Genomic DNA, 10,495 nt, shown 5'->3' with positions numbered 1-10,495 from the left:
AGTCTACATGTATTATAGACACGTGTTTACTAGTTCTTTATTTAATCAAGGGTTCTTACACATCTTCAAAACAACAGCTGTCATGCCCTCTATTGAGTAACTAGAGAAAATATTTCTATATTTTCTTATTAGAGCTGTGCATTTTTGTCTTTCAAAGACTGTATGTTGAAAAGTCAATATATCTATATTAAAGATCTAACATTTAAAAACAAATATATTATGAATTATATTCATAATATCTCTCTTCTCCCCGCGACCCTGACGGAGAAGCGGCTTAGAAAATGGATGGATGGATGGATGGATGGATATCTCTCTCCTCTCCATACCATTTTTACAATGTTCATCACACACATACACAATTAGCACACCAAAAGGAATTATGTGGTAAATTATTCATATTGAGATTTTCAAAATTATAAATAAAAAGCCCAAAACATGGAAAACTAAATTTTCTTACATTTTTTAAAGTCCGATACAATAAGGAAACACTGTTAAAGTTTTAAAACATGCAGTTCACTCCTGTATCAACGCTGCAAAAGATGTTGAACTCACTGTTTCTGTGATGTCACAAAAACCAACATATTTACATGTAACTGCCTTTCCAACTGTAGTAGCTTAGCCTCACCCATTCACACTGAAGTTATAAAGAGTGTTTCAGCCTGGACTGCTTTATTGAGAAAGCCAATCAGATCTGAGGTTTATATATATATATATATATATATATATATATATATATATATATATATATATATATATATATATATATATATAGTTTCCTGTCAGAGTTAAAGCAAGGTGGGAAAATGTGTTAAAAGGATAAAAAATGATGACTGTTTTGAATATTAAAAACAAACACAGAGTGAACATTGGAGAAATTCATAATAAATGTTGGAAATGGGCCCTTTAATAAGAATATGTCCACTTAAGTAACACAATCTAAAAAAAATAAATAAAAATAATTAATTTTAAAAAATAGTAAAACTTGGAATAGTGAAAAAAAATGTGATGAATTTCTCTATAGGTCTGGCAGAACTCATTTCAGGAGAGAAACACGTAATGAAAACACACAAACTTTAATAATAAGAATACATAGCAAAACAGAATACAGTATATAAGAATAAACACAAAGACAGGGAGACAGAAGATGATACAGTGAAGTAACAGCAACAGTGTGAAACTGGATGGCAAAATATTAAATTAACACGATCATGAATTAAGAGACAGTTCAGGCCTATGTGATTCAGATGATTTAAAACAGGGGTGTCCAATCTGCAAAGAGTCTTTGCAAGTGGTAACCTCCTGCTTTGTTGGTGTGAAAGCCTACAGCCACACTGGTCATTTGTACATAAGACTGGACACCCCTGATCTAAAGGTTTAAACGGGCAAACAACAGCAGCAGATTCTGAGACAGAAAATCAGCTAAGCTGTAGTAGACACATTTAACAAGACACTTACATAGCCAGACATGCTAACTTTGGAGAAGGCAGAAGGTAAGCAGAAAACCTACATAGTTATGTCCAAGATGGTGTGCGGCAAAGGCCATGTCTTCAGTCAAGTCTGCTTGTCTAGAGTTTGTGGAGAAAGTCTTATGACTCAACTGTCCACAAGCTATCAGTGGCGATCAAACAGACAGTCCACATGACTGAAGTCAGATATTTGAAGCTTTTGAAGGAACGGTGGCTGGAAATCCAATTCACAACTCAAAGACGAATTCTGAAATTCTTGTTCACACTTCCTAGACAGTATTCCTTGGAGGCAACATAAGGAAACATCCAAATCATGAAACTGTGGTGTTTTACATTCATGAAACCTTTTCTAAAAATGACTTTACCATGCATGACACCAACTGACACAGCTAAAGAATGTCATACACAGTCCAACAAATCAGATGCAATACACATTCATGAAGTGTACAAACATCATACAAATCACATATTTTATGTCTCAGTATGCTATTGGTGTCTTGTGAACTTCCCAGTTTTAAATGTGTGAGGCAAAATGTCTTTTTAGACATTTTAGGCTTTGTGGTAAACTCTGTCATTGAATGCCACTTGCCTGATGTACTTATTTTAGATGTCCTTAATTCAGTGAACTGGGCTCCTGATGTTGTCCATTGCTGGAACATCAAAGTTAACTTTCAGATAAAAGAGAAATAAACTCCTTTTTTCCTCTCTGTGCCCAGGGGTGAACCACAAAGGGTGAGAGGTCTACAAGGGGCTCTGGCTGAGCTCCTATTCTTCATGTTACAGGCTGGACCATTTTGGGTTCTCTTGCTCCATAAACCTTGTCCAGCAGGTCAGGTTTTCACCACTAGCTCCCTGTTGCTTTGCTTCACCTCCATGTACTCTGACAACAGATCTCTCTACTCTGCTTCTTCTGCCTGTGCCACATAGCAACTGTTTCCATCTTCCTAAAGTGGTTCTTCTACACCGATCTTGAGAAAGAGCAGGGAGAAAGGAACTGGAGAAGATGTTTCAGACTTAATCTCCATCTCAACACACAAGAGACTAGTTCAGCCATACCTGATCTACCAGGGTAGTTAGTGAAGATAGTGGATGCAAAGGTTGACCAGAATTCTGCTTAGCAACAGTGCGGACTGTGAAAGACTTGTGAAAGTATATGTTGGAAAGGGACGTAGACAGACTGAGAGGGCATTTTCAGAATGGAATGCTAAGAATCAGTCTTTATACGGGACCCCAGAGAGACTTCCTCAAGGGAATTGTCAATGAGTCCAAAGCTCTGAAGGCATTCTCTGAAGAAGAAGAAAAAAAAAAACCCAAAGTAGCACTTACACAACATCCTTTGAAGGAGATGAGAAAGTCACGTAATGAATGTGTTAAACAAGAATGCTACCTAACAGATCTTGTATATGAGAGTACAAATTAAAAGTATTAAGTGAGTAAATTAATTGAATAAACTTACCTTTGATGTCATCTGTAGTTTTCTAAGAGACAGCTACAGCGGGCCCATAACAAAGGCTTCCATCATCCTGGCCAAAGCATGAACTCAAAGACGTGGCTGTCTACTTCAAGAAGCATGACAGTACAGTACCAGTCAAAAGTACACTTGCTAGATATTGTACAGTGTAAGTTTTAAGTTTACTTTAAACTTTGTACAGTATAGAAATCATCAGAGGTATTCAAAATGGTGAAAACGGCATTGAAAACTGTGCCTTCATCTTGGAAAAGGCACCTTTTGCATTCAGTTGAAAAATGATACTGGATATTGCAGTCTGGAAACCAGGCAGGCCAGGTCATTACTTTAAGTTATTCTCCACATTCTTTCTTTGCCAGACTAGTAAGCTATTATTTAATTTTGAGGTGTATTTTGTGTTTTCAGCATGATCAAGACAAAAGGAGCACCCAGAAAGCACAGATCCTTATGAAACAGGATGACCCTGTCTGAAGTACGATATAATAACCATGTTCACTGAAAAATGCCTTTAACCACCAAAGTCATTGCGCTCCTACCTCTTTTTCACCAACAAATGTACCAGGGCCTAAGCTCAAACAAACAAAAAGGTTCTTAGCTGGCCAAATTCTGGCCTCATAAAATCTGCTGGCCTGGGAGTAAAACTGATCAAGAGTTGATCTACTATTTTCAAAAGAAAAAAAATGAGTATTTTAAAATTTTGTTTTGTAATAAAATACTATTTTTGTTTTTACTGGAGTTCAATTATGTCTTCAGTTCTATTCTATTCTGGAAACCGTTACTGTTAAAAGTAACTTTGAGAGAGCAACATATTTACTAAGCCCCGATTACTAAGTGCAGCCACATGGTTTGTTAACATTGTGTTGAATGCTGACTTTGTGAACAGTTCACTTAAGTAATGTTACTAAGCTATATAATTTTCCAAATGAGTGAAAACAGCATAATCCCCAGTGATTTGTGGAAGAAATATCTAAAAAGAAAAAAAAATATATATATATAAAATAAATAAAGTTTTCAAAGGAAAGCCAATGTGTACACAGAAATACAAGACATGCTAAAAAACCTAAACTGAGCTTAAAAATAACAAAAAAAAAAAAACAGCAGTGGCGCCTTGTCAGTGAAGAAGGGCTACATGTGGGAACAGCAACTGTAGAACATGCTCACACACTCATTCTATGTCTGTAGGTGCTAGTCAAAAGGTTTGGACACACCCCTTTATAGATAAATTTTCCTTCATTTGAATGTTCCATATAGAACTTATAGTGAAGCTGTGAACTGTCACTATAAACTACACACATGAAATTAGGTGGAGACCAAACGTAAACAAAATCAAAACTATCCTCTGAAACATTCTTCAGAGCAGCCCCCTTTTGCTTTGATGCAGCTTTGCACACTGTGTCTGCTAAATGCCATAAATGTAAATGTCTTGACATTTTCTCAATTAGCTTCATGAAGAGCCACCCAAGATCAAAATAATTTAGAAATCATTAAGAATTTTAGCATAAGCCTTTAGATCAAAATGTCTTCAATTTTCAAAGACATGCATTCAGTCAGGCGTGTCCAAACTTTTGATAGCTAATCTATACAGTGGACTCGACTTCCATGTTGCGGTTCTCTACTTTCTCGGCTGTTTTGGCCTGAGCAGTTCTCTTTCTGGGTTTCTGCCCTCTAGCTAAGCCAGCTTCACGCAGTCTTCTTTGGATCGTTGATATTGATACAACTGATGTTCTAGTGGCATTGAGCTGAGCTTGTATTTTAGGGGCACTTAATTGACCATCTCGTAGGCTTATGACTCGAATAAACTTGTTTTCCGATTCTGATGTCACCTTTGGCCTCCCTGACCTCGCTCGGTCTTCATGAGTACCAGTTTCTTCAACTCGTTTGATGGTCTTAGCCACAGCGCTTACAGAGACTTGCAACGCTTTTGCAATTTGTCTTAATGTTTGGCCTTCCTTTCTTAATGTAATTACAGACTCTCTTTTTTCTCTGCTTAACTGAGTGCGTTTTGCCATTTTTTGTTCCCTTTACATTCAGAGTGTCAACGATGGATTTTTGCTGCTTATGTTTCTATTATATTATTAAGTGTATTTATAGAAACGAACCCTCGTTAGTTTTAGTAACTGCTAAGGAAAGATTAACGGTTAAAGGGTAACATGATAATTCACTTGTAGGACAGATAACAAAGACACTTGGTCTTCCAATACTGTAATACACAGTACAATTCAAGCATAACTAATCAGGGCTTCAGAGGGAAATCCTCTTGCTTTTGTTGTCCATATCATGGAGGTCTAAAATGTTCTTACATTTTTTTTTCTCTTTTGTTTATCCACTAAACACCAAAATTAAGCCATTCTATGCAGGTTTATAGTTGAAGCATAATTCATCATACAGTCAGGGGTATTGAAACTTTTGACTGGTTCTGTATCTTCTAGAAAGATGTCAAATAATACACTGATGCCATCACAACAGAGATGAGTGTCGACACAAAGGACCTGAGGAGAAAGAACACAAATGAGAAAGCTCCTCCTCAAGTTCTGACAACTAAATGACAAAATTAAGCCGTAAAAAGCTGATTTGTTAGTTGTCCATGATGACAATGCATCATGGACAATTAACATTTTATTAATTATTAAGTATTGTTGCACCCCTAGTAAACATTTATAAAATGCAGAAATTTGGATGAACAGTTACAAATGCAGTAAAATCAAAACTGACCTTTAAAAAAAAAAAGGTAAGATCAATGCGGACATGCAAAACAGTAGTTCAGCATCATCTAAATGTTTGGTTCCTCAAGTGCACAATAAATGCATCGTCATGAAAAACACTGTTCAGCCCCAAAACTCCCTCATCCAAACTCATTACTGAGTACTGTAAGAGGATGAAAGGGGATGTCAACATGGTTTTTAGTGTTTAAAATATTGTTTTAATAGTAAAAATACACTCTAGAAAAAGTGTTTACTGGTATTAAATACAAGAAATACTAATAGAATAATACAATTTAATAGTACACTCCCATGCAAAAAAGGGGCCCAGCCCAAAATTTCAAAACATAAATCTTTCAATAGTTAAATCATGATACAATTACATAAAGTAATTTAGTATAGCAATTATTTTCCCTTTCCCATCTCTTTAAATGTTGAAGTCTTGTAGGTAAACTTGCTTTTACAGAAAGATGAGTCAATATTTTTCCACTTAGCATTGATGGTTTCACACTGTTGCAAAACATTGCGAAGCCAGTTCGTGTTTAATGGGAGACCAAATATTTTCTACAGGGTTTAAATCTGGACTCTGACCCTATATAGAAAGATCAGTAAAAGCCACATTTTGAGCCTGGTCCTTTTTTTTTTTTTTTTTTTTTTTTTTTGCAGGGAAGTGTAGATAAATGCTCCAAACATTTTGAGCTGCTACCTGTTCAAAACTGTAAGGGCATGTCAGATCACATAATGACTGACAGTGGCACCTCCCTTGCAACATAAACAGTAGCAGTGATGAGCAGCACAGCCAGCAATGCTAGAGTAGCACATGCAAAGGGCAGGATCAGTGTGGTTCAGTCCTACACATTTTATTTTGAAGAACAAGAGCCTCCCTACAGGAAAATAGACCGCTTCACTCTTCTCAGCCGCTCTCTGAATGGTTAGTACAAATGCAAAATGGTGAACAAATTTTCTGATGGTAATTGTAGAGATATTGTTACATATTACAGCTAATGTTTGAGAACTCAGGCACTCATTAAGACAGGTAGATCACATACATGTCTGACATGTCTGAAATTTGTACACTGAGTGCTATCCATAAACTATACTGCTAGGCCAAGCTTCTATAACTAAGGCCACCCAAGGTCTAGTTGAGTTAGCACAGTCATATTTGCAGATAATGTGGAGAAATCTCTTGTGTCGTATCGTGCGACACACCCGTAAAGTACGACAGGTGGGAAACCATATGATCCTTAATGTTAGGAGTGGTAGCTAACGTAACACTAAGCTAATGTGTCACTTTATTCCTACAGTTAAAATGAACTGCTAGCCATCACACTCTCAGAAATGAAGCCCAGCAATCTGGTGGCTAGCACATAAATCTACAGGAATCTATGCTACAAACTTGGAAAAGCTTATATAATCTACTTGCTGGGAGTTTTGGCTGAGACTCAAAGCAAAATGAGAGCAGTCACTTTATATGAGGGTGGGGAACACGAATAGCTGACATAAACATATTGCTAACTCTGATGGTACTTTGGCAGATCTGACAAATTTAGTCTCAAGCAACTCTAATCTAATTGAGGAAAGTGGCAGGAAAAGTCAAAAATCACTCAACAGAAAAGACCAACATCATTCTTTCTCTGTCAGTTCATAGTAAAAACATTCCAAAAGCTACAGATGATAGTTCAAAAAAATAAAAAAGCTCATCAAATGAATGTGAACATAGAACATGCACTAATGCTTCAGTGTTTTACAGGTATCCCTAGCAGCACTGATGCCCACCTCACATTGCCTTTATAATGTTTTGCCTGATCTAAAGGTCCATGTTGTCCATTGGTAGGGTTTTTCTTCATCACGATCAGACTTGCTCTTTCTGACCAAAAGTCTATCCTCTCTCGTAGTGGTCTTTCTCCCAGGAATCTTCTCGTCCTTCACTGATCTACTCATTCTAGAATTTTTTTTTTTAACTTCCCGTTCTGTTCCATCTCAGCATCATGAACCAATTTTCATACTTAAACACTAAACATTCACTAACACCTAACAGATGTACTTTGCCACATTTTGGACTTTATTGCTCCTTCTTGTGCATTCACTGAGTATGCTCACCATCATGTTACAACAATGGTGATCCAATCAAGGGCAAGTGTAGCTGGGAGGTTATATTCTAGCCAAGTATTAGAAACCTTACTTCAGTTTGTTAACAGGCCTGTTCAAGAATGAATGATTCTATATCCATTTTATGTTTCACCTATCAATTTTTCTCACTACAGCATACAGCCACGGGTAATCCCCCACAGCACAGGGGCTTCTAAATAAATACAGAATATTTGGGGTCTTAACACTAACGTTAGCTACCTGACTTTCTACTGCATTCACCAGCTAGACAGGGGGAAAAAATACAGCCCAGGGCAGATCTCATGCATTGTAGTTTTTCAAAAGCTCCTCCCACCTTCAAGATACATAATCAGAAAGGGCTTTCCTGAGCCTTTTAACGGGAAAGAAATCATACTGTAACACTATAGAAGGTGAGTAGGCATGTTTATAAGAGATGTAGCAATGTTCACATTATCTATTGTGGCAATTTTGCCCCTTTACTCAGTTCCTCAAAAAGAGTTATCTCCTGCTGGGCTGGAATAACCCGCAGTCACACTGAGCGTCTGCATATAAGACTGGATAGTGAGCTTACGGCGCATCCGTCCTGTGCAACCCATACAAAGCATACAGAGTCACTAGTGCCCCAAAACAAGCAAAAGAGATGGACTCGTTTGTTGGATTTTCCACCTTCATGTGAACACGAGATAGATTCCTCCAAATAAACGCGTTCAAAACACATGTTCATTTGTGCTTGTCCTGCCAGTCTGAGACCCCACCAAAAGTCCCAGAAAAGACACTCAAATGTGCTAATTATACAAATAACCGCAGGCGCACGGACTTAATATACAAAATGTGGGGGACCTACTGGCCCAGTTACCAAACACTGCAACTAAACCAGCAACTTAACCGCAAGACACGACCCAGCATAACAGCGTGCAGAATAAAACAGCCTATACTTACACTAGAATGCAATATACACAGTGAGAGGGAACAGGCGGGTGATGGACTGAGGTGTTTACAGCTGTTAGCGTTCAAACAATCACTGCGTCTAAGCGCACACAGCGCAGCGCTCAGCGCCTGTGCGCAAAAACATGAAACGCTGCTAGGGGGCGTTTCCTGCCACGACTTCTACTCCTGCTTCTTTTGGGTTTTCTCTGAAATACCTAACACCAGTTGTCCTATTACTGCCACCTACAGTGCGGAGGTCTAGAAATAATACTAGCAGCAATAACAACAACAACAATAATAATAATTTTCCATTTCTAATTTTCATACATGAAAATGTAACTCTAAATGCAACTTCACGTGGTTATAACAGTAAAGTAATATGAATAAATCAATATATGACAAAATAGAATATAAATAATAACAGCAAGAAAACATTAACTATAAAGGAAAAAAAGTTCAGTAATAGAGTGGAATAATAAGAGCTGATGTATTGACAGAATACCCTTCACCAGGAAAATAAAGTGTGAAAGATAAAATCTTATGCTTGTTAATCAGGTGGCAAAACCTGCTAGAATGCCCTTCTAGTGGACCTCCATCTTAGGTCCCACCACCTTAGCAACTTATATCTGTGACAGAAAGTAACACATCAGAGGGCACGTGTTCTAGCAAACGCATCTCTCTCTCTCTCTCTCTCTCTCTCTCTCTCTCTCTCTCTCTCTCTCTCTCTCTCTCTCTCTCTCACTCACACACACACACACACACACACACACACACACACACACACACACACACATACATACATCATGTAATCATGTACATATTACATATCGCTGTTGTTGGAAGAAAATGGTAATTTTAAAAATGGTAATTTTACAGGAGAGGGAAAAACATACTCTACTTTTAATGTAAGTCAATGGATTCTGGCTGTTTCTTTGGGTCCATTCATCATAAAATTTACACACAATGTAAAGGCCAACAGGCATCTTCAAACTATGTCAAAAACCGGAAAAAATGGAGGTTAGTGATTTTTGATATATGTATATGTGTATATATATATATACACACACACTCACCGGCCACTTTATTAGGTACTACACAAATAGCTAATCAGCCAATCACATGGCCGCAACTCAATGCATTTAGGCATGTAGAGGTGGTCAAGACAACTTGCTGATGTGCAAACTGAGCATCAGAATGGGGGAAGAAAGGTGATTTAAGTGGCTTTGAACGTGGCGTGGTTGTTGGTGCCAGATGGGCTGGTCTGAGTATTTACATTTACATTTACAGCATTTAGCAGACACTCTTATCCAGAGCGACTTACAAGAAGTGCTTTGTCAATCTAGAGAAAGTATCTTTGCTAGTTACCAATAGCTTAGAGAAAAAGACAGTCCTGAGCTCAGATACTGCTAGAAACAAATATGTCACTGCAGACACCAAGAGAAAAAGAAACATTCAATGGAATACAATAACAATAAGATACAATACAATAAACTACAATATAGAGTGCAGTACAATAAAATAAGTGCAGCTTATAGTTCAATGCTCATTTACGTGCTGTGTAAAGAGATGAGTCTTCAGTCTGCGTTTGAAGACAGCAAGAGACTCTGCTGTTCGGACAGCCAGTGGGAGTACATTCCACCACCTGGGTGCCAGTACAGAGAACATTCTTGACGCTCAAGTATTTCAGAAACTGCTGATCTACTGGGATTTTCACGCACAACCATCTCAAGGGTTTACAGAGAATGGACCGAAAAAGAGAAAATATCCAGTGAATGGCAGTTGTGTGGACGAAAATGCCTTGTAGATGTGAGAGGTCAGAGGAGAAT

General features: G+C 37.7%; 1 long non-coding RNA gene across 2 annotated transcripts; it reads right to left on the bottom strand.

Moving 5' to 3' along the window:
• Positions 1–1,054: 1,054 nt before the first annotated feature.
• On the bottom strand, positions 1,055–8,847 carry LOC108413177. Of its 2 annotated transcripts, none has more exons than XR_001856738.2 (3): positions 8,682–8,847; positions 2,923–5,423; positions 1,055–2,752 (listed from the first exon to the last, which is right to left on the bottom strand). It is a non-coding gene; the product is annotated as an uncharacterized LOC108413177 (long non-coding RNA). The 2 variants fall into 2 exon arrangements; XR_001856740.2 differs by lacking the exon at positions 8,682–8,847 and adding an exon at positions 7,410–8,675.
• Between the last annotated feature and the right edge of the window lie 1,648 nt (positions 8,848–10,495).

The sequence above is a fragment of the Pygocentrus nattereri genome, chromosome 14 (genome assembly GCF_015220715.1).
Source record: "Pygocentrus nattereri isolate fPygNat1 chromosome 14, fPygNat1.pri, whole genome shotgun sequence".
Taxonomy (NCBI): Eukaryota; Metazoa; Chordata; class Actinopteri; order Characiformes; family Serrasalmidae; genus Pygocentrus; species Pygocentrus nattereri.
Note: the sequence above shows the minus strand (reverse complement) of the source record. Positions and strands in the feature narration are given on the sequence as shown.